The sequence below is a fragment of the Ambystoma mexicanum genome, chromosome 3p, assembly GCF_040938575.1.
Source record: "Ambystoma mexicanum isolate Mex_15411 chromosome 3p, UKY_AmexF1_1, whole genome shotgun sequence".
NCBI lineage: Eukaryota > Metazoa > Chordata > Amphibia > Caudata > Ambystomatidae > Ambystoma > Ambystoma mexicanum.
Window position 1 is genome coordinate 687,453,158 of NC_090925.1, and position 24,522 is coordinate 687,477,679.

Genomic DNA, 24,522 nt, shown 5'->3' on the forward strand with positions numbered 1-24,522 from the left:
ACTGCCAGTCCAGAAGCGGATTATCTTTAAATCCCACTGTATTGTGCAGCAAGCTTATCATGGAGTGGGAGCAGAATTCTTGCAGGAGAAATTTCAGCACTATCATCCTACCCGCCCTCTGAGATCTTGTGATGCCTGGCTCCCAGTCATCCCTCGATTTCGCAGGGATCATATGGGTGGCTGTTCCTTCTCGGTGGCTGCGGCCAAGTTGTGGAATGCTTTGCATTTGTCAATCCGGGAAACTGACGACCATTTCAGCTTTCATCGACGCTTAAAAACTTTACTCTTCTAGGCCTCTCCGTTACTGATGTTTCTTCAGTGCCATGATGCCCTGGCAAACGTGCACTTTACAAATACCTCTAACATAACATACACCTATGTTGTGCGGTGAACATAGTAAAATGTGTGCGGATTAGCCCCACACATTTTCTGGAGCATAATCTACCGTCAATCAATTTCATATAAGATTTTTAAAAAGCAGTTGAGCGCACACCCACCCTGCGGATGGTCAAATTCCTCACAGTCGTAACTTAAACAGTACCACCTGGCAAAGTTTTTTTTAGCTGGGAGAGGGGATAAGAGGTGCATGACTGCAGCACAAAGGACACCCTCAGCCAGTGGTGGACTAGCCTCTGGGGACTTCTGGAGATTTCCCAGTGGACCTTTGCACCTTGGGACACCTTTGTGTAGGTACCCCAGTTTTCTCCTCCTCTTACACTCTCTCCCATTCACACTGCCTCCTTCCTTCCATCTCTCCTCCTCCCCATCATCTATTTGAAGTTAAAACATCCTTTTATAAAGCTTCCAGTATGATATTCCTTACTCCTAACAAGCTTTACATGCCATTTCTGTGCAACTTTAGGTAATGTAATGTAATTGTCATTTGTGTGCATGTTAACCAATGTAAAGGTAGGTAGGGGTGGCCAAGTCCCTGCTAGTCACCCATGTCGGTGGGTGTAGAGAGGTACTCTGAGAGTATGCCAGGAGACATTTTGTGTGCAACTAGACCGAATTTGTATTGTGGGGGATAGCTGCGTTCTGATGGCAGCGGTGTTGTGCAGTGTGTCTTAGAGTAGTTCATGTAGGGTGTCACAAGGTGGTCTGGAGAGTGTGCGAGAGCATGAGAAACCTTGTGTGTGAAGCAAGACCGAAATGCTATCATGGGGATAGCTGCATTCGGTATACATTTTAAATGTTCTTCAAAATTCAACATTTGGAACCATCAAATGTTCTTTGCAGAGAACCCCTCAAACCCTACTTAGGGGCAGGGTCAGAGTGGACCCTGAAATTGTCTCGGGCACCAATTAAAGAGTGGCCCACTTTGGAAAATGGCAATTCATTCCTTTTGTGACACGGTTTGAATAGTACCCAAGGGGGAGTTTTTTCATAAGATGTGATGCAAATTGTGCATTTTAAAGAATATTTATTCAACAGCACTGGTCAAAACTATTAGCTGCATGGTGAAGTAACTCATCAACTTGGCCCACATTGGCCAAAAAACGGGCCCACTTTTGCGTCTTAGGCCAGTCCAAGCCTGCTTTTGGGGAAAATGGTATCGCTAGCATAGTGTAATGTTGAGCCACTTTGAAAAACATTTCCAGGCCCTTTTTGGTTCCCAGTCTCCGCTGCCCCCAGCACATTCTGCAGTATATGGGAGCCCCCACTGACCACGAGTGCCTGGATTGGCCAAAGGCCTGCGTCTTTGTTTGGCGAGAATCTTGGGGCCGGGGGGTGAGGGGTGGTTACACCATTTAGCTTGGTTCCCTTTTCAATATACGCTGCACCACTGTTGGATGCGGATGGTCACTGTGATGCCCTGGGGGTACCCCAGTTTTACTCAGGTCGTCCTGGGGTAAAGTGTTATTTTAGGGTACCCAGGTGGGGCCCATCTATGGGAGTGCCTGAGGTACCTGCAGTGTGGGGGCTACTTCCTCGTGCTCTCTTTTAGGGTTAATCTCCTAGTGCATGTCAGCAGCTGCATTCAGGTCTTACTCGGACAGCAATTCTCTGCTGTTAGTCCTCTGTGGTGACACCGCCCCACTGTCCTAGCGCTGTGAAGTCGAGAAGCGCTTGCTCGTCTAACCACAGTATCGTCGCCATACTTAAACCTATTTGTATACCTTGTGCTTCTATAACTTTATATTATCTCGTGTGCGCTCGCAGTCAAGAGCCCTTACTTTTCAAGACCGGAGGGTGAGGGGGGATACAACCAGAAACAAAGGTTGCATTTAGTAGCGGGCAGGTTCCCAAACTGGGCAGGTTCCCACCTGTGAGCAAGTGTTCCCTGGGGGCTATCCATCTATAATAGTGGAGGGATGGCTGCACTCTCTGACCTCGCAGGCTTGTGCTAGGCTCATTGTCTTCTCAGGTGAGACCAGCAGCAACACTTTCACACGCCTTTACTTCCTGGCCTGAAGAATGTCTCGAATGTCACCATCTTCAGCCAGAGTCTCTCTGAAATTCCCACCCAAAATGTTTCTGCAGTTGTCCCTTGGTTCCTGCGTATACTGCTGTTTGGGCTGCACGTTGTCATTTCTTCACTGTAATGGAATTGTGATGGTGGACCTTGGTTCTCCCTGCACCTCTGGCAAGTTAAGCCTTTAGTTCGTCACATGCTACCATAACATGACTGTGGATACTACAAGGAGTCTTTAGTCCAAGCCCTTTGAGCAGGTGGCTTGACAGCTTGTTATGGGTGTCTATAGATGTTGATTGATGTAGCCAAAAACACTCACACATCTGGTCTCTGCCGATCATTACATTGGCTGACGGTGGAAAATCGGCTCAAATGTAAGACTTGTTGCCTGGTCTATAGATGTTTGCATGGGATGGCACCAGTATATCTGATAAATTAAATTGAAACAATACCAACCCACCGCACCCTTAGGTCGGAGGATCAACTCCTCCTTGTAATTCCTAGGATAAAGTGCAGATCAAGAGGAGACCAGTGCTTTTCAGTGACCGGACCCAGATTGTGGAATAGTCTCCCATTATACCGGTGGAATAGTCTCCCATTATACCTGAGACAATCTAACTCGCTGATAAGCTTTAGAGCAGGTTTCAAAACCTATCTTTTCAAATAAACCTAAGCTTTTGCATTACTCCTTAGTTTGTGTTGTTTTTAATACGATCCAGGTGGCACTGTGTGCTCCTTGTTCATTGAATTCGTTCCATCGAGGATACGATTTAGTTCGCTGTGTGCACGTTTATAAATGCTTCAAAATTTAAAATTCAAAAAATATAGATTGTTTGAGCCTCTGTCCACGCTCCCCATGCGGCTCTTCCACTTTGTTTTTCGCACACACCTTTTACAACAATCAATATAATTGGCAACATACAGTGGAACTCCTGCTTTCATTTGAATGGGTTCTAGACACCATTGCTTGCTTTATAATCTTGAATTATAAACACAGGGGAAGGCATTGTGATTGATCAGAAAAAAAGGTGCATTACATGTATGTGGTTTTAGGAAGAACGCTTCCATGATGAAGGCTGAGGGAATAATTTAAGATTGTGGTGCTTGATTACACACATGAAATAGACAGGCATAGGGCGCTGCAGAAGAGGGATGCAGGGATGCAGGGATGCCATGCAAACAAGCACTTAATGTTGCTCAGATAGGTTTCCTCGGCCCCTGTGCCCTTGCCTCCCTTGCTATTCAGCTCCATTCCTTTGCCTTTCTTTTCAGCTTTGGCGCATGGAAGAGACGCGCTTTAAGTCGACCCTGAACCTGCTGCACTCTCTCAGCAGAAGGCACGATACAAGGGATAAAAGTCCGAAAATGTGACTGGAGTGAGGGCACAAAAAATGCTTCTGTAACTGCGATCAGAGCTGGAGCAAATTGCGGTAAATCAGCAGAGCACCGGTTTATAGGAACATGGGGGATTTCCATGACAGACAGATGCAGCTGAAAGGCGGGTGGGTTGGGGCGTCATTGCATGGATGTTAAGTCTCTGCGTCTGAAAGGTCAGTAGGGCTGGGGAAGTGTCAGTCGCATGTCACACAGATGCCCCCTAAAGCCCATCAAGGCTGGGGCAGTGTCAGTTACATGTCAGATTGCTTCGCGTAAATGTCTTGTTGGGCTGGTGAAAAGTCAGGCAGGGGCTTCTGGAGGGCTGCTAATAAGAAGTGTTAGTGGCCCTGGGGCCAACATGTCTGTCAAATGCTACTTTAAGACCAGCAGGACCGAATCACTCACATAAACCAAAGGTTAGGCCTCCAAAAGCCGAATGGGCTAAAACACAGTCAGTCATGATATGATATGATATGATATGATATGGCATTTATAACGCGCCTATACACAAGTGCTTCAAGGCGCGACGAGGCAAGGGTGGGGGAACAGAGGGAAGACAGACAACGATCCTACTAGGCCAGGTGTCATTTAGATTGCACAAGTGCATAGGAAGGGGGAAGGGGAAAGTGCAGTACAAGGGATAATAGAATAAATAACAATAAGAAAATTGCGGCCAGCAGCTGTCAAGTGGAGGGGTGAAGGGTAAGTGCAGGCATCAAGTGTCAAGTGCTGGTAAGGGACTCTAGGGACACAGAAAAACAGTCCCGAAGTGAGGGGTTGCAAGGATGGCAGTGCAGGTGTGCAACGGGCGGGGGAGGGGACCTGGGCCCGAGAGTAGAGGGTGGCCAGATAGCCAAAGCAATGTCAGTTTCAGCCAGGAAATCAGCAGGGGAGAGGAGGAGAGAAAGCAGAAGCAAAGAGAAAGGTTTTGAGGTGCTTCCGGAACCGGAGATGGTTCTCCTCAAGTTTCAGGAAGGCAGGAAGGCTGTTCCAAAGGAAGGCACCAGCCGAAGAAAGAGATCTACCACTGACTCGTTGCTTGAAGAAGCAAATGACCCTGAGGGAGTTGGAGGCAGAAGAGCAAAGAGCTAGAGAAGGAAGATATTTAGGGAGAGAGAGTTGAAGGTATTGAGGCCCCAGACCCCAGAAGGCCTTGTGGGCAATGCAAAGGGTTTTGAACTTAATCCTTGCAGCCACTGGGAGCCAGTGCAGAGATTTCAGTCCTGGAGAGATACGATCCCTGGGCTTGAGGCCAAGGACAAGTCTTGCAGTCCTGTTCTGGATGAGTTGCAGAGGGCGGAGGGTTCTGCATTTATAAGGCAGATTTAGAAAAAGGCTGTTGCAATTGTCCAGCCTAGAGAGAACCAGGACTCTGGAGACAGTGAGCTTCTGGGGGAAGGAGAGGAAAGGAAGAATACCCCTGAGGAGGTGCAGCTGGTAGTGTGACTTCTTAGAGATGTCAGAGATGTGAGGAGAGAAGGAGACTGTGGAGTCGAAGATGACCCCGAGGTTTCTTGCCTCACAGGTGGGAAGAGGAAGAGGGCCAAGAGAGGCCGACCAGAGAGTGACAGGAAAGGAGGGTGTGGGTGAGCCGATGAGGAGAATCTCGGTCTTACTGGCATTAAGGCAGAGATCATTGGCAGCACACCACTCCTGGATGGCGGACAGACAGTCAGAGATGAGAGAGTGAGAAGAGGTGGCAGAGGGTAGCCTGAAAATAAGCTGAGTGTCATCCGTATAGCACTGGAAGTTGGGGCAGAGCACGGCAATGCGGTAGGCAAGAAGTGCCAGGTTATGGTTGAACAGCCAGGGAGAGAAGTTAGACCCCTGGGGGACACCACAGATAAAGATAGAGATAGAGATAGAGATAGAGATAGAGGAAGGACCCAAGTTGAACCTGGGAGGGTCGATCAGAGAGAAAAGAAGTCAGCCACGCCAGGCCCTGACCAGTGATCCCCAGGTTATCACGGAGACAGTTGAGCAGGATGGCATGTTTGACCGTGTCGAAGGCAGAAGAGAGATCAAGTAGGATGAGGACACAAGGGGTGTTGGAATCAAGGTTAGAGAGCAGGTCTTCACGGATGTTCAGGAGAGCAGTTTCTGTGCTCCTGGCAGCTCTGAAGCCAGACTGATGATCATGGAGACAACCAACAGATTCATTATGAAGATTGAGCTGGGAGATGGCCAGCTTTTCCAAGAGTTTGCCCAGGAAAGGAGTAATGGAGATAGGGAGATAGTTAGCCAGACAGGATGGGTCAGCAGAGGGTTTCTTAAGAAGGAGGTGCACAAAGGCGTGCTTCAGAGGGGAAGGGATGACTCCAGAGGTGAAAGAGTGGCTGCAGAAGTCAGCCAGGGAAGGGGCCAGGGAGTCAATGTGGTCCTTGATAGTTTTGGAGGAACAGGGGTGCACCTGCTTTGACGGGACTTTCATAGATCGGACTTGTCTAGACACCTGATCTGGGGAGAACAGGGGAAAGGCTGAGAAGGGGGGAGGAGAGGAGGCCGAATAAGGGCCAGAGGAAGAGCAGGGAGTAGAGGAAGGAAGGAAGGGGAGAGGAGGAGAGAGAGGACAGGATGTCCTGAGTTTTAGAGATAAAATGAGAAGCCAGTGCCGTGCAGAGGGCCTGGGAAGGGACAAGAGAGGTTGAGACTGTGGCAGGATTGGCCAGTTCCTTTCAGATTAAAGAGTTCAGCTGAGTTGTTGGATGCCGCAGAGACACGGGCTTGGATGTGGGCTCTCTTCTTAGTGCGGACAGAGAGCCGGTATTGCCTTTGGAGCAGGAGACAGGCCAGTTTGTCAGAGGATGTGCATGAAGCACGCCATTTCCTCTCCACAAACCTGCACTTGCATTTAAGGGTGACGAGGTCTGAGTCATACCAAGAGTTGCACTTGGCTTTAGGCTTCAGACGGATCCTCATGACAGGGTATCAGGTAGTATTATCCCCACCAATAATACCGCCATATATATATGGTTGTCGGGGTAAGACCATAGGTGATATTATTAGTGGCGATAATGTATGGGGTTATTGGGACCGGGGGTGTCCCCAGCTCCATTAAAAAATGATGGGGGCTGCAGGGGTGTCCCCTGCAGGTTCCATGGCTTAATATAACTGCAAAAATATGGCGATATTCTTGTATGGCGATATTTTTGCAGGGATATTAACACATGGAACCTGCGCCTGGCTATTGCATCTGTGAGGACATCACCGCGAAAGGTAGTTGCATGCCAAGATGATGCACTGTAAGTCTGACAGGATTGGGGATATGTCTACTAGAAGTCAGGCTGAGGACCAGGCTAGTGCTAGTCTGGACCAGCTAGGACAGAGCCATTCATATGTCGAGCATGCAATAAGTACAAACAGAACAATATGTTCCTACTGGCAATCAAAAGATTTTCTGCTAAACTCTTTTTGCAAATGATCAATTGATTTGAAAACACTACTATGCAACCATAAAGGGATGTTAACTTCAGTTGAAACTTTATAGAGTGACATGAGCGTAAGTTTAGCTAAGCACGTTTCAACACTGACGATAATTATAGCACCTTCATCAGGATTTATGAGGAATTACTTGTAACCTATTCATATAAAATTACAGATGTTATTAATCAATTCTGCAATTCCACTGAAGAGACGCTGATTAATTTAATATTTGTGTAATGCATGACAGCTGAATAACAACTAAGCTTTTACATGTCCGAGACCCAAGAAAGTAGGAACATATGCCTTGTAAAAAGTGTTTTATTCCTTAACTAGTCATTTGACAATGTAAACAGTGTGGCAACCCAATGACCATCCTGATTTTGCCAGAGCAAAGTGTATCTGTGAAAACCCAGTAACAGATGGTTACTTTCTATCTGAAAGAGTAAGCCTCTTAAAACAACAAATATATGTTGTGGTGAAGTACCTCAGTCAAGTCAATTCCTATTTAATGTGCATCCTGATTGTGAACGTATCCCTTGTTTAATAGGAGCCCTGGGAATTTAAGAAATGGGTGGGGGATTTATATACCCCATAAAATGTGATTCTTAATATCCTAATTGTGACTAATTCTTTGAGACTTACCAATAGCAACCAGAGCACTCTGTGAATGCACTGATCTGTACGGGAAACCGCTATCTTGCAATGTCTCATGATAAAAATGTATAGATATGTCACCACATCGTGACAGAGCTATGTGCAGAATTACTATTATATCATTAAATGTTGTGCGAACGATTTCAGTACCTATCTAAACTTTGTTTGTTCACGCTAAGCATTGCTCTAATCATAAAAGGCCTTGTCAATGTTCAGAGCATTAATAAGCACTATTTAATAAATCCATTATATTAGAGAGTATTGGCAACTTGATATATTTAGATGTGGCATAATACTGAAAATTGATTGTAAGTCAAATTATAATTTTAAACAATTATTTTGAAGATGTACAGTTTCATTTACACTGAAAATGAATTGAGCAGAGCAAACCTCATCAAGGTATTCAAGATGTGTCATCATTTATGACCTCATATAGTATGTCAGTGGAGTAATATTCAGATAAGCAGAGAAAATGTATAGATGTGGTTCTACTCTAACCATGATTTATATACACATGCAATCTTTCAAAAATGTACATTGGTGGTATTGGCCAATAATGTCTGCTAAGGAAGTTGAGCACTGTTTAGGCAAGGTATATATAATGCATAGGACAGGTGATTACAAATCATGTAAATGCATTCCATTCAAACTGATAATTAAGTCCCCTGATGTGTGACCTCAACCATTGTATCCATGCTTGTTCTTTAATTGCCAATTTGGCATCGGCGGCCATAGATGGCAGTACCGTTTCCACTATACACCATAAAATGCCATCCTCATTGTGGTTAATGTTCTGATAATGGCCGGATGCGTGTGGGATTTCTCACTGTTATCAGACATGAATAAGACCCCATACCTACATGCTTGGCTAGGGCACACTTTCCTGAGCTCCTCTTTTTGCGTAGGCCTACTGGTCCCTTCATTAGAAGGTGTCCAGTCATGAGCCCACCCAACTCTGTTAAAGTTTGTGTCACAAATTGCCTTGATCTATAGTGATCTAGACTGCCACATCATCACCTTGTGGGCACTTCGGAGCAGACAAGACCCAGTAAAGCAATGAAGAGTATTTGTGAGCCTTTAGCATGTACCCGGGTGCTGTGGAGGTTCCCATTACCGTAGTCTTCACTCCCTTCCTTAGTATACCAGTAAAATAACCTCAGACTAGTTTCCTTGGGCATTCAAAGTTCAATTAATATTTCAAGTTTTCCACACTTTGTGTTCTTAAATCATCACTTCAATTTCTAAATAGGAAGAAAGCTCATGGGCAACGCACTGCCTTGAGAACAAAATGATGATGAGCAGTATGGATTGGACCGCTAGTCCAGTGCTTAGAAGATAAAGGAGTACAACATTTGTCACACTGTAAATTAGCAATCCAATACATTCATTGAAAGCCTGTCAATAGCCCACTGTTTTCAAGAGCTCCCTGACTTCATCAATGGATTCCAAGTGATTCCAAGATGTGACTAAGACATTCAGTAATGGCCGCCGTTAACATCTACTAGTTGCAGAACTTGCACCACAGAGCTATAGACATTTATTAAGAACAGTAGGCTAGTCATGTTGGACTGGGCCACCATCCAATGAGACCAGGCGAGGCACAGAGTGATGTCACAATGACAAGTGCAATTCAAAGAGAGCATGCTGCGCTAATGTGCTGTCAAGCACCACTAAAAACGATGTTGGAGTCATACGACCCTACACACCTGCTCGGCCTCCTCCCAACAAAAGCTCCCGGCCAGGCTAGAGGCCAGCTCTCTTGCTTGAGGGATTCTCCACTGCAGCTGTGCTCTGTAGCTTTCAGTATGCTTTCAGAGGCCTCACATCCCTCACAAGCACCACCAGTGAAGGAAGGCTCTCCCTCACCCCCCACAGTAGTGGAGATTACTTCTAAAGTAAAGAGCGACTTGGGGAGAAGGGAGTTCTTCCCATTACATGGCTCTGCAGTGTAGCTGGGACCCCTCCCTCGCCCGCACCGGCCTCCCCACAAATAAGCAGTGGCATTTGCCAAGCCACAAAATCCTGCCAGTCCCTACAGAAGAAGCCACGGGAAGCAGCTCATATGTAGCGGGGAGATCATACTAAACACCTTACTGGCAGACAGGAGTAGGCGGGCACACGTTATACATCTTATGCCTTAACTTATAACTTGACCCGTCCCTTACCTGTCTCCAACTCCCATTACCTGGGTTTGAGATCACCCCGGTGAGCCCCGCAGTGCTGTGGAGAAGGGATTGAAAGGCAAAAGTTTGGGCAGGACTTCCCCAAATATACCTAAGGAGAAGGAAACTGGGTTGGAATAACTGAGACACAAAAGGAAAGGCAGACAAAAGAATACTGGTGTACGGTTATTTTAGTTGTTATTTGCTTTGCCTATACTTGTTCTTCCGGTACACCAGCAGGGTTTTTTATACAATTTTCTATAAAAAGGGCAAAAACCAAGACACTATATACAAACACTATTTACCTAAACCTAAGCAGCTGCATATCTAAAAGAAACCTTTTAGAAATAAAAAAATAAAGAGTCCTCTAAAGAGATCTTTAAAAATATAAAAAGCCCTTAAAAATCTGTACAAAGTCTCTACAGTGCACTGTATAAAAAATGATATATATGTTTCTCACTTCAGAGTGAACCTGGCCAGGGGTGTTTCAAGATCCTGGCTGCTGCTCTTTCTTGATGTTCTTCTGTTGGGGTGATGGCTCTGGCAAGCAAACAGCAGCAATGTGTGAGGGGCCCCATTATCCTTACCTGGGCTCTGCTGCATATGCTATGAGCATCCCAGCAATACCAGCGTGGAGGAGTCCTTTCAATTATGTTGGCTAGGCTACATATGTAAGAAGCAGCCCGGCATTGCCTGCAGCAATGGGGGAGTCCCACACCTCTCCTTAACCAGGGCCACATCTGTTAGGTGTGACCCAGGGAGTCCTGGTGGGCCACGTGTCAGAAGCAGCCCCTTTAAATAAATGACAGTGCCAGGAGGGCTGTAATGTTGGGCGCTCCCCGATGAAGAGAGAGCCGGTACATTGAGAGCTGGAGGGCCAGCGGCAGTGATTGGAAGCCACCTGGTTGGTGACATTGATCACAGGCATTCTCCTGCTTGTCAGAGGAGCACCTCAAGCCAGGCCCAGGGAGCAAGCAGTGATGGGTGCAGAGCACCTCTCAACCGTTGAAAGGTTTAAACCATTTTTCCTTACAGTGTTCCATTCAGGTTATTCAACGTTTCCTTTCTCCTTAGAATAAAGGATCCCTCACTCAGTGACGCACGAGAGTCCTTTTCTCTATTCTTTTTCTTTTTCGGATCCCTGCATGGCTTCTTGCACTGGGGATCTGTTCCTATTTTTGTTGTTGTATCCCCCGCATGCGGTTACATGCTCCCCACCTTTGAACTATCCACGGCCCTGAGGATAGCCTTGGCCTTCTCTATGAATTTGTCAAGCCATGATTTAGATGGGCAGGCCACTGGTTGCCACTCAGTATCCTGAATCTGAGGCACCTTCTACAGTACGCTTGAACTCACAGGAGAAAGCTCTAAAGAAGGAAGACTGCAAGGAACGGGCAATGGAAATTTCACACTCAACCCCGGGTGAATTGTAACTTAATTTCATAAAAGGTCTGCTCTCCCTGGTGGTACGACAGAGAGCAGCTGGGGCCTCATCTAAGGTTTCCCCTTGCTTCAGCGGAGTACTCTGCACCAAATAGGGCAGCCCTATCTTGCAGTGGGGGAATGGGTAAATGTTCCTTTACCCCATCCAGCATAGTATAGGAGATTGGAACAGGATCAGAAATAGACTCAACAGGAGCACTCTAAAGGTAGGGTTCAGGTTCTCAGGTAGGGTTCAGGTTCTCTAGGAGTGGGATCTGGATCCGGGGGTGTAGGGACACATGCTAGTGTTTGATCTAAGAAATGGTCTGGGTAGGCACCAAACTGATTTCCCTCAGCGTCATCGTCTTCACTGGCTCCTGGCTGGCCTTCTGATGGCCTCACAGTTTCAGTAACTGGTGAAGCCTCTGAGGATTGAGCCGTCAATAGATCTTCCTCATGACGTTTAGTGCAGAGTTGCTGCTGTCTTATTATTGGTATGTTACCTTCACCGAGTCTTCTCTGGCAACGCCCTGTGTCAGCGCAAACTCATCCCTGACCTGGAGCAGGTGGCTCCGGTGCAAGCTCTTAATTACCCTTGTCTATCCTTCCTCTCGTAATCAGTAGACAGGGAGGTCTCCCTACTGATGCTCCTTGAGGAAGGGCTGAGACTCCCACTTGTCAACTTCCTTGTTTTATCCTCTCATTCCCAGGCTGCGGATCAACACACGATTGCCAGGCTGAAGTTCATAACACTGGACCGCGGCGTCATAGCAGCATTTGTTCCCTTCTGCTGTCTTCTCTGCAGCAGCCTGGGTGAGCTGATGTGCTTGCCCTAATTGACGCTTGAGCTTTTTTTGCATAACTGGCATAGTTTTTGCTATATGTTCCATCAGTGGACACTCCAAAACAGAGGTCTACAGGCAGCCGCGCGTCCCTTCCAAACATCAAGAAGTATTGTGTAAACCCAGTGGCATTATTCGTTGTACAGTTGTAAGCATGGGTCAGGTTAGCCACATGCTGACTCCCTTTGTTCTTCTCCTCCGGCCTATGGAGGCAAAGGGACTCTTGAGTGTGGCATGTCGGTAATGGCAGCAAAGACCTCTGTCCTGCATAGGAAGAAAGGGGGAGTGAAAGAACACTACCTAGAATAACACCCCCTATTCTACACAAAAGCTGCATTAAACTGTGTGTAGCATGATACATGGCAAAACAAAGCCAGGTAATGACTAATAGTGCTCATCTATGTAACCTAGGCAGATAAGCTACAAAGAACAGTGGAGCCATCCCTGAATGCTGCTGGGCTCTCCCACTGGGACAGTGTGCACATAACCATTTATAGTCACAAAGGCAATTACTTTCATAAGTGACAAGGTGTCTCCACCCGAGGTGTTTGGGGATACCCTGAGAAACTCTATGAAACTCAGAAGAGTTAAGCATATGCACTTAAGTCTAGCAAAAAATAACTGCAAGCCATTTGCACTCTACTGACAAACCATTAGAGAAATAAACAGCACGAGAAGCAATTGCACTTTGCCACCTGAGTAGTATTTTATGCAGGCAGGGACATGTCTAGCAGGTGAGCATCGTCATGCGCCTATGAACACATGGCAACATGGCAACTTGAACAGACCAGCACAGCCCTATCATGAGGTTAAGTGAAGCCTCAGCAAGAGTTTCTGCAAGCTCGTCCTCACTCACTCACAGATAACCTCCTTACTAGGGGGTATCAGCGCTCAACTACAGGGAACAGAGTCAGCGAAGCTGAACGTTTAGCAATAGTTCCAGAATGGGCCTAAATGTACACCCGGCAGCTGCAGACTGCCAGAACATACTATGGTACCCTAAATTATTGAGGGCCGGCTTACCACAGTGGAATTAGATGTCACCCAGAGAATGGACTGGTGCATCTGAACTGCCCTGGAGGGTACTTAATGTATTAAAAAATGTACCCATGTGGCTCGTTTAGGAAAAAGGGAGCATTCTCTTTAAATATTCATTACAAGGTTCACTAAGGGTGTGTACTCATGTAACAATATATTCAGGTTCACCAACCATGTGTACTCATGTAATGATATATTCAGGGATGAAGTCGAGGGTACACGGGGTGGGTGGAGTCCACCCACTTTTTCCAGATGGTGGACGTAGTCCCCAATGGGTATTTTAGAGGTTGTGTGTGAATTGAGAACATTTGACTGTCTTCTTTGAATTTATGCCGACCTGGGGATTCAAACAGCAGTCACCAGGTTCTCTGGCCAGGTAGGGGTTGACGTGAGATGTGCTGCCACCACCACCATGAGCTTGGTGAAAACCCTTGGGCGGAGGTCAATCCGAACGGGCGGATCCAAAACTGAAAGTGCGAGTCGCCATCCGCAAACCTCAGGTACGTCTTGTGCTTGGGATGGATTGGCACATGGAAATAAGCGTCCTTAAGGTCGAGAGACACCAACCAAGTCCTGAAGTTGAAGGGCCTGGAGGACTTGAGGTCCATGATGGGTCTCAATCCCCTGTTTTTCTTCAAAATCAAAAATAAGGGGAAAACCACCCCTTGTTCCTCTCCGCTACAGGCACCAGTTCTATGGTGCCTTTCTGCAGCAGGGCTTGAATTTCCTGCGCAAGGAGCAGATCCGGACTCTTCAAAGAGAGGTTCCCAGGTGGATTGTCGTGAGGCCTCTGCCAAAAAGAAAGACAGTAGCCGTGGGTTATGGTCTCCTGCGCCAGCCTTCCCCCAACTGGCGAAACATGGGACAAGGCCTCATGACTGAGTGGTAGCGGCTGCGGCGTTGCCTGAGGGCAAAGAGGCAACTGCCCAAGCGGCTTTGGCACCTCGAGTACCCTGTTTTCCACCTCTGGTACTCCTACGGTGGCCTCTTTGACTGACAGCTCCTTTCGCTTTACTGAAGGATGAGTAATGACGAAAGGAACCTCCCCTCCATTGTTGTCCCCTAGGATGAAAAGGCAGAGGTTGTCGAACTGCAGCGCCCAACGACTGCTGCAGCTTTGGAGGTCTGCAACCTCTCAAGGCTCTCGTCAGCCTTGCTGTCAAAAAGACACCGTCAAAGGGCATGTTGAGGAGCCGGGACTGCACATCAGGAGCGAACCCCGACTTCCGAAACCACGCAAACCTGCGTATTACGGTGCTCACCACCATGGACCGGCTGAAACAATCTGCCACGTCCAAACCCGACTGAACGGCCTCACACATGGCATCCTTGCCATCTTGGACCATAGCAAGGAAACCATCCCGTTCGTCCCCTTTGGGAATATGTTCAGCCTCTAATGCAACACAGTTCCACAGAGTGTGTGTGAAACGAGACAAGGCACATACGGAGTTGGCCGCCTGAAGCGCCTCCCCCCTGAAGAAAACACTTTCTTCGCCCAGCCATCAAAACGTTTGTCGTCCCTATCTGGAGGGATGCTAGGATATGACGCCTGCTTTGCCAGGGCCGTAGCCGCCTGCACCACCAAACTCTCTGGAGTGGGTTGCCTGGACATGCAGCAGGGGTCGCTACTGGCTGGACGGTATTTTCGCAACAAAGACTTGCCCACTGCCGGGAGACTCTCCGGAGCAGTCCAAGCCGCCGCCACCCTTCTCTGCAGAGCCATATGAAACGGCAGTACCGGGTCAGTGGGGGGACCAAGATCGAGGATGTCCATGAGATCATCCTGAACAAACTCCCCTGGGGGAGCCGACCATCCCAAGTACTCGGTGACCCGAGACATAAGGCGCCGGTACGAAGAATCGGCATGAGTGCCAGGCTCAGGCCTACAAAACTGTGTCCAGTCCATTGGCATTATGGAGTGACTGCCTCAGGTCATCAAATTGGCTATGGCCCGAGAGAAGCTCATCTGGCACCGTAACCGGAACCAAGCCCTCATCAGAGCCCTCATCACCCTCTGAAATGTACTCCAGGTGGTGAGAGGAAGACACCTGGGGACCAAAGCTATGCCTGACCTTAGCCAGAGCCTTTCTAGGGGCTTCCCCCATGCCAGGGGCCCCTCCGACACCACCGACTGGAAAGGCGTCGAGGGCGCCGAACGAATCGACATCAGCCACAGCGCTGGCAGCATCAATGGCGTCGACACAGGCCTCAAAGCCAGAGCTCCGAGCGTGTCCTTCGACGACCTAGGCGCCGACAGCGTCGACGACCCCCTCGGAGGCAGAGCCTCCAGAGAGACCATTGACGACCTTGGCGCCACAGGCGTCGACGTCTTCCACGAAGACTGCACAGGATCATGCGGTCTCGAGCGCGTCGAGGACCGGGACCTGGAACGGGCATGGCGAGAATGGTTACCCTTGTCTGAGTGGGACCTCTCCCGCGAACCGTGCCGACCACCCGAGCCCGAAGGCGTGCGAGCGTTGTCTCTCGACCGATCACGACTGACCCCACTCAGAGGCGCGGACGGACCGGTGCCCTGCGATTCGAGAATCGCTAACATCTTCTTCCCGAAGGAAGCCCATTCCTCCGGTGTCGCTTGCATGGTGGGATAAGCGACCCGCCGACGGGCGGAGTCCTCGGAAGAGGACGGGGAAGGCGACCGATGCCGGCGCTTCTGGGAATGCCTCTAAGAGGCAGAGGAGTGGCGAGACCGACTCCTGGAAGGAGACCCACCAGACCTCTGACGATGACGCAGAGAGTCGCCTCTCGAATCATCCGTCGAAAGCCCCGCAGATCTCGACTTCTGGGGCTTAGACACCATACCTACCGACAACTTCTTCTTGCGCTCCCGCAAGTCCTTGGCCATGAGCGACTGGCAGTCAACAAAGTTGTCCGTGTCGTGGGCCTCCCCAAGGCACCAGAGGCAGGCGTCGTGCAAGTCCGTTACCGACATCTTGGACCCACAGTCCCCGCATTTCTTGAAGCCCGGACGCGGGGTTGAATACGAGGTAGACATCGTCACAAACAGGCTTTTTCACAAAGCCGAACAGGTTCAAAGAACCGAGAAGATTACAACAGAAACTCCAAAGAGTCGAGGCGTACTGAGATTCACGAAGCGAACACGTTCGCGGAAAAAACGGAACTGAGGCTACAGGCGTCGTGCGTCCTACTTATCACATCGGGTGACGTCGGCCATCGGAGGAGGTCCTCGGGGACGGCGCATCGACGTCATCGACACAGGACGCAGACGCCGAAAGTTTTTCCGAAGCAGCACAGCTGTGGTGATTCCTGTCAAAGATATGGAATACGTCGGAGGACCCAATCCCCTCGAAGCAAGGTTTGGTAATGGAACAAACACCTTTTTCATTTTAGAGACAAGCGTTAGGAAATGGTAACAATTATCCATTTCGTTTTGTGGGAGGGACACCTTTCTGTTTTAAAGGCAAGGTTTTGGAAATGGTGACAATTATACATTTCGTTTTGTGGGAGGGGCACCTTTCTGTGTTAAAGACAAGGTTTGGTAATGGGGTCAGGTTGGAATTTTGCCTTGTGGCAAGGGCACCATTGTTCATTAGGTCAATCTGGGGTGGACAGGAAAAATAAAGGCACCCAATTACTTTACGTGACTATAACATTATTCCCGCTAGGAAAGAGGGTGGCAGTTTCGAACTCTTCCAAGCTCCACCCATGTCAATCTATTTGAGGGTTAATTAAATTAATATAGAGTCATAAATGCTAAGGATCTACACAATTCCCCCTGCACCTACTATTAAGGGAAGATATTAAGACAGGCAGATGCCTCCACACATTTTGGATTCAAATGGATCAATTCTACTTACTTTGGACTTTGGTTTTGGGGCGCTCAGGGAAGAAAGGACTCCTCTTTGGACAGCACATGGTCTGGTGACTTCAATCAGAGATTGTAACAAGCTTTCAGCTGTCATCTGTCTCACCTTAACAATTAGGCCCCAGTCAGCTGTTGGCTTCCCAGTTTCTCTCTCCCATTCAAAGTTCAAGGCCTCTCAATTGTAGGCCTCTTCGCCCAAGTAAGTTCAGGCACGTGTCTCAGGATACCACCCGGTGAATTAAGGGCAGTCCTTCAAGATGTTTAGCAGCTCTCTTTTTCTCCTTTTCTGTCGTTGTCTGTTTGTCCCCTTCTGCTTAGAACAAGGACTTTTTAAAGTATAAGCCGCACCGCCACTTGTTACAATTAGAAGGTGCCAATTTATTGGTGCTAACTTTTTCATTGGATGATTATCCTCTCTTCCTCCTCCCAAAAGCCAACCGCTCTCTGCAGATAGGCCCTTGATTCAAGTGAAGTTGAGGGGTACACATCTTCTATCATTTACAATTATTTTGGCATGACAACCTTTTCCCTAAAAAGGTCTCTACACTGCATATTTCAGTAATTTACTAATAAATGCCAAAATGTATATCTATTAATGTTCCCTTACTCATGACAAATTGGTGGAGCATAGTTTCATTTTGGCATGTTATTGCATGGTCGTGCTATGGTTTTTCACCCTTGAGTCAAAAACAAACATAGTTGGGATTATGAAACTTCCTAATCAAAATAACTAATTTAACAAGCCGTTAGCCCTCCAAATTTAGGATCTCTAGCATTTTCAGGGCAGCTTGAAGCACTTTTTGTGTTGTCACTAAAATGCCCCCAATCGCATTCAAATGAAAGTCACATTAATACCATCTCCTGAAAATTAGCTTCAAAATGACATCTATTGCAACCCTGTAAGTCTCACAGTTTCAAATGTATTTAAGAAAATGACATTTGCAATGTAAGTCAATAGCCGTATATTTACACATAGGTTTAATGAGTTTCATTTCTCCCTCTCCTTGAAACCATGTGGTCATGTACTGAATGGTGATTTAAGTCTGGGGTAAAACCATTAGTCTTTTGTTTTTTGAGAACTGATTGGCTGAAGAGATTCATATCCTGTAGCAGATGGCTCACCTCTGCCCTCTGACATAATGAGGCCCTGCTAACATTTGTCATTTCTTTCTTGTAATCTTGAGTTGACCACAATTACGATCTAAAGTGTATTTTCTTTAACCGTTTCACCCACCCAGGACTGGGTCTGTGTTGATCTAGGTGCCTAGATACCTAGCATGCAGGAGCTTCAAAGAGATCTCCATTCCAGAAAAGAAGCCCACCAGATCTGCCATGGGGAAGTTACTTGTGAATTCTGCCCAACATCTAGAAGCATTGGTCTTCCTTGGGCTCATAAGGAAACAAAAGAGCATTTTCAATTATTGCATTTATTTCCCTGTACAGAATTTTATTCATTAAGGTGGCAAACTGAAAGGGAAAGGCTGCTTTTCATTTTGGTAATTCACAATGAGCATGTTTGTTTAAAATTATGTTTGTTTCTGTGTTGAAAAGAATGGTGTCATTTTCAGCAACGAAACACACATTTTCCATGATACCCTATCCATTGTATAATTTTCAGCAAGACACACATTTTACACTCACCAGGTCCCTTCACTGTGTTAAGGTTTCAGGCTTGTCATTTATTTCTTAGTGTGCTTTGCCATAAGAATTACGTATTTCAAATCATAGGCCTAAGCCGGCACCTCATTTTGTGTACTGGGGCTGTCATTAAATCCCACACTCATATTTTGCCATATTGAAAAGGGACTAGAGTGACCCATCTAATTCCAGAAGGACATTTTATTGCAGAAAAACACCCATACAAAGATGCATGTAAAAATCACCCTCCTACTTAAAACATAAATAACCGGTTCACAATAACAAATAAATAATGACTATAGATTAAACCAAACAAATTTAAAAAAACTCATAAATATGCCTGCTGGTAAGGTTAGTTGCTACTGCTGGCAGTATGAGTGTCCCATAATATATAATGGCAAGCTAAAGCAACTTGTTAGTAAAGTTGGTTTCCAATTTTAGATTTATGACCTGGTGTGAGTTCTTTTTAGCTTATAGGCCCTTCTGTGCATGGTAGGCCTAGCAGCAGTATCACCACTTCCTGTACCTCTAGGGTGTATGGGTTTACATGAGATTCATCCATTGGTGGGAGGTTTCTGTGTAATATACTCCATTCCCCCACCACATGTACTGGAATTGTAGCAGCTACATCTGCATATCCATGCAATTAGAGATCTCATTGTGGTTCTTGGATGGATTAAGATGAACATATCTCCTCCTGCTTCACCAAGTATATCTGTGTCCTGAAGAAAGCTTTTTTAGTTACTGACAACCCACCCCATCACCCCCACTACCAGTGAGGGGCAACCCGGTAACACTGCAATGGGTTTAGGCCATTAATCAAGGTATGTACTTTTACATTCTTCTCAAAGTGCATTATATTACACATTAGACCCTGTGTACTACAGTATGACAGAAACAAGAACTTCTTTAGCAGGTTTATATTGCAGATTTCTACTGAAATTAATATATTTTCTAAGGTGAACAAACCCATGACTACTTCCTTCCATAGCTTCAATCCTTACTTTTGTGTAATAAGCTGTGCTGAGTTCTACAATAATCCCATATTAAGTTGAAGGGGAGGCGGCTAATAGGGACAGGGCTATCGCTGCCCAATGTGCCTACCTGAGGGTGGGCACGGGGGGGATCCCTTGGGCCTGCTACCCTTCAAGGAATGCAGTAACCCCTACAAGGAGGTTCCAGCAGAGGAGAACATCTTAAGGGACTACTGGTCCCAGGAGGCACCTACATCACAATAGCCTCAATGGAGATAGCGTACAGAAAAGCACAAGCTAACAGAGTATCCCAATGGCTTAAACAGACATGGTTAACTTAATTAAGCAATCCGCCTCCCAGATTCAAACCTTGAACATAAACAACCAACGAACTGGCATTTCTCCTGATCCACAACCCCACTATGGGTGTATGTTTTGTGCCTTTTTCTCTATGCAGGTAAAACGTGCTAGCGTTCAGTGTAACATTTGTGAATTCATGGTGCAACCTGAACCATGTCTGTTTAAGCCATTTGGGAAGCTCTGTTTGCTTGTGGTTTTCTGTATGCTGACTCCATTGAGACATCTTCTCCTTCCTTGTGGAAAACTTCTTGTCTTGGCTTCTCACCTCCAGATTTCTTCCCTGGTGAGCAGGAGATCCTTGGGCCCTCCGGGAGTCCCTGGTATAAGCACAAAGTGGCTGTAACCATCAGATGATGTCTTTCATCGTCCTTTCAGAAGGCACCCACAGGAGGAAAAGCCAGGTGAAATAGAGAGGGTGAGAGGCAACTTAGACGGTCAGTATACACACCAGAATCAGGTGCATTTTTTTTATAAGGAATGAACTTCTGAAGATTAAACATTTGTGAACCTTTAATTTTGGCCAAACCTTGGATCTTGGTGCTGTAGGTTAGGAAAGCCTCCAAGCTGAGAGCTTCTTCAGAGTAGGTTTTTGACTTTTTGCTGACCCTCCTCATTTGAATCTGTAATTGCAGAATAGGGTGTCTCCAGGGAGACAAGGACTTCTAAAGATAGGGAAGTTTACAACAAAAGAGAAGAGGACCTGCTAAAAAGGCAATCACTGTCTTAGGTTGTCAAACCCTTACACTTCTGATGAAAGTTACTAGTTCTATGTTTCCCCAGAAACTCATAGATATTTTACCCACCTTTCTTAAACTGAAATTAACAAACATATTCTGTGGTCTACCGTGTCTTACTACACAGCTCTAAAAGCAGAGATGGGGTAATCTCCCCAATTTGGGATTGATTCAGTTTCTAATTTGGTGTTACATGCCTAATAAAGACAGGCCACGTTCACTTTCATTACAACTTTACTCATTCGTGGTGCATCTCAGCCACAGACTTGGGAAACTCCTTGCAGACGAGGATTAGTAACACTCATCAACACCTGGGAGGGGATGCAAATGTTCCTCACAGCCAATCAGGGTACTCAGAATGTGGGCCTTACTTCATGGTCTCAGCCTGCTTTCCCAATCCACCTGATCTGCAGAATTCTGCCATCTTACGTATTGGGGTCCGGCCTCCACTTATCCTGCTCCATGCCACTCTTACCCCACCTTCGTCATCCCTCCATGCCATTAACTTACCTCTGTATCACCACTCTTGGAAGCCTTGCTTTGCGGCAGACCAACTCTTCACTTACAAGAGTCAGTTTTGAAAGAAACCTGCTTCAAGGAGATGCAGTATCTGATGCAGAGTGGCCTTCTGGGGTCTTCAAAGAGAAACGCAAACACTAGCGAAAACAAAAAGAGAGGGTTTTGTCACATATGTGAATTAAATGAAACCTTTATAAATGTCTTATCAACTTTCTCCCTTCTCCTGCTACTCCTTCCAGCACCTCTATGGCACCCTCATCGTCCTCCTCAGCCCACCCTTGTGCCGCTTTACCACCTCTGCAGGGTGTACCTCAAGCCAGTACTCCTCCATGGAAATCTTTCAAATGTGGCATCCTGCTCCACGTCGCTACTCTCAACTCTCGTTCTGCTGTCAAACACTCCTCTGACACCTGTCACCTCCCCGAAGAACTCAACCTAGATGTCCTTGCTCTCACCCAGATATGGTTTACGACCAGTTCTGTCACATGTTTTGACACTCTCCTCCGTGTGGGCTACAAGATCCTCTCCGAACCCAGAACAAACTGTCCTGGAGATGGAGTAGCCCTGATCTTTCCTGAGTGGGACCCGGCCTATGTCATCCCTAAACAGGCCTACTCCCCCTTTTAATGCCTGGTTGTGAAAACATAAAAATAATATGAGGCCGGGAAGCCCAGAAAGAAACACACCAACACAGGTTACAAAGAACATACAAGTGCTTTATTTAAAAGCTACAACAGTTACCAAAATCAATTGACAAACAGATAGCTATTCGGCTCTCAGAGTAACGTAACGAACTTCAATGAAGGTTCGATGCATTAGTAAGAGAGACCGTTCATTGGAATATTTAGGTCTTTTATACGCTTTATCCAACCCTTGGCCAACCCTCTTGTGGGTTAACCATTCTAGGAGTCGGGCCTATGGGCTCCCTGCCAGGTCAATCCTATAATATATGCATTTTGATTAGTTTCGCTGATATAGTGGTACATTTACACATAGGTCAACAGTAGGACAAGGTCTCAGTTCGCGACCCCGACAAGTGGCCTGCAGGCATATTAATTATTCATGTGTACGGAGGTCACAACGGCCAGAATCTTACTCAGAATGTCATTTGGCCTCCATTTTGATGTTCAGGGTGACTTCCATATAACAAGAGAACCTAAAATGCGGCTTAATCCAAGATGGCGGCTTACATTACTTTCTCTAAGGTGAAGACCTTGCCGCAGAGTTTGTTCGCATATGATGTTTTAGACAACTTGGCGTAGGCCAATACACATACAATTGTTGCGATAGGAGGCATAACATTGTTTCAATTCTGACAAACCCTCCTTTTGGCTTATGCCAAGTGCTAATATCATTTCTACTACTTCTGTAAATAACTCCATGCATTGTCGTCCATACATCCTGAATCATTATCTGTAATGTCTATAGCCATTAGGTCGTACCTCAGAACCTCTTGTAACACAAACTCTTTAGATGCTGTATCTGGGGCATATATTTTGTGCCCTAATGTGCTCACTGCTTGAGCACAACATCCCCCTAGCATTGCACATACACTAGGTAGACATTGGAAACAGCAACAAAGGAATAGCAGGATTCCCAAAATAACCAGGATAACAGAAAGCACCTTCCAACTCCAGGATCGTAGAGAATCCCAGAACCAGGCGCTAATATTCCAATCTCCCACAGGAACATGCACTTCAGAACTAATGATGTGCAAGTTCTGTATTGCTTTGAAAATTGTCGGTGAGGAATCTGGTACAAAAACACAGCAAGTGGACCCCACTAATTTGCATACTCCACCAAGTTCTGCCAGAATGACATCTAATGTCATCCGATTTTGGAGTGCTACCAATCTTATTGCCTTTTGTTCTAGTGTCATATTGTAGAGTATATCCGTGGTCCGGTTGATGGTTCTCTCCGGTACCCTTGCTAGTCCCCTAATATTTTCAGAATTTGCTATCTGTCCCCAAAATGGCACAACTGATTTTGCTATATCTCCCAATACTCGGCCAGGGGTATCTCCGTTCCCGTCCTGTCGTGAGCGAGCCTTAGAAACTTCCAATGTACTAGCTATAAATACCCCAGGTAACAGGATTCCTAAATAACAGGTTCCCTGCCAATCCTTGGGCAACCAGGGAAATGCTGAATTACCACAAACGAAATAAACATGGCCCCCTACATACAGAGGCCTGTTCTCTCCGGTCAAATTTACAATGTTCACACAACCTTCAAAATCTCCCATTGGTCGAGTGCCATTTCTTTGCACACAGAAGGGGACTGAATCGGGGGTATGGTTAATAGAGTAGGAAGGGGGCACGGCGTCCTTATTGCCTATCGGAGCCATTTTAAAGGAAATTAGAGTTTGAAAAGGAAGAGATAGTTTATTAGATGGCCTAATAGAAGCAACATTAGGTTTACTTCTATTTGCAAAAAGCGAGCATCCCAGGGGAGTCAATTCACGTTTCTCAAAATCATTTAAATTAGTTCCATCAAAGTTCCCTGAGATGCTATCATTCCAACGGCTAAAGAATAGTGCTCTAAGAGAGGCATAGCAAGCAGTCGTTAAAGTTAAAGTGTGAATATACCATCCTAGCCCCTTGTTCCCATATTGCGGTAAATGGGTACAAATCCAGCAATTACTCTTATTAAAAATGGCATGCGTTGAATTCATTATTATCATTAAAGTGTTATTATGGTACTTTCGTCTATGCTGGGAGTCTCTAAGTGACAGAGTGTGAAGGTGCACAGAGGGAGTCAAAGCAGTAGGTACAATCTCAATTGGCAGTAGAGGTTTTAGAGGGTAAATTTCTTTGAAGTACCAAGGTCCCACAGCAGTAACTATACAAATTCCAATTATTATTAACACAACACAACAATACGTTTTTGGGGCCCAGGCACATTGTTCGTTGTCCGAGTTGGTCACCCTCTTATTTACAAGTCCAATACGGGGAGCAGCGGTGGAGGTGGCAGGCATCGTAGTTTCTCAATCGACGACCCCAATGTTCGTTGCTGGCGACACTACGATCGCACGACTTCTTAGTCCTTCCCAACCCTAGCCAGCAGAATACCTTTTTTTTCCTTTTGTTCGAAAGGAACTTTCTTTTACAATAGAAAACTTT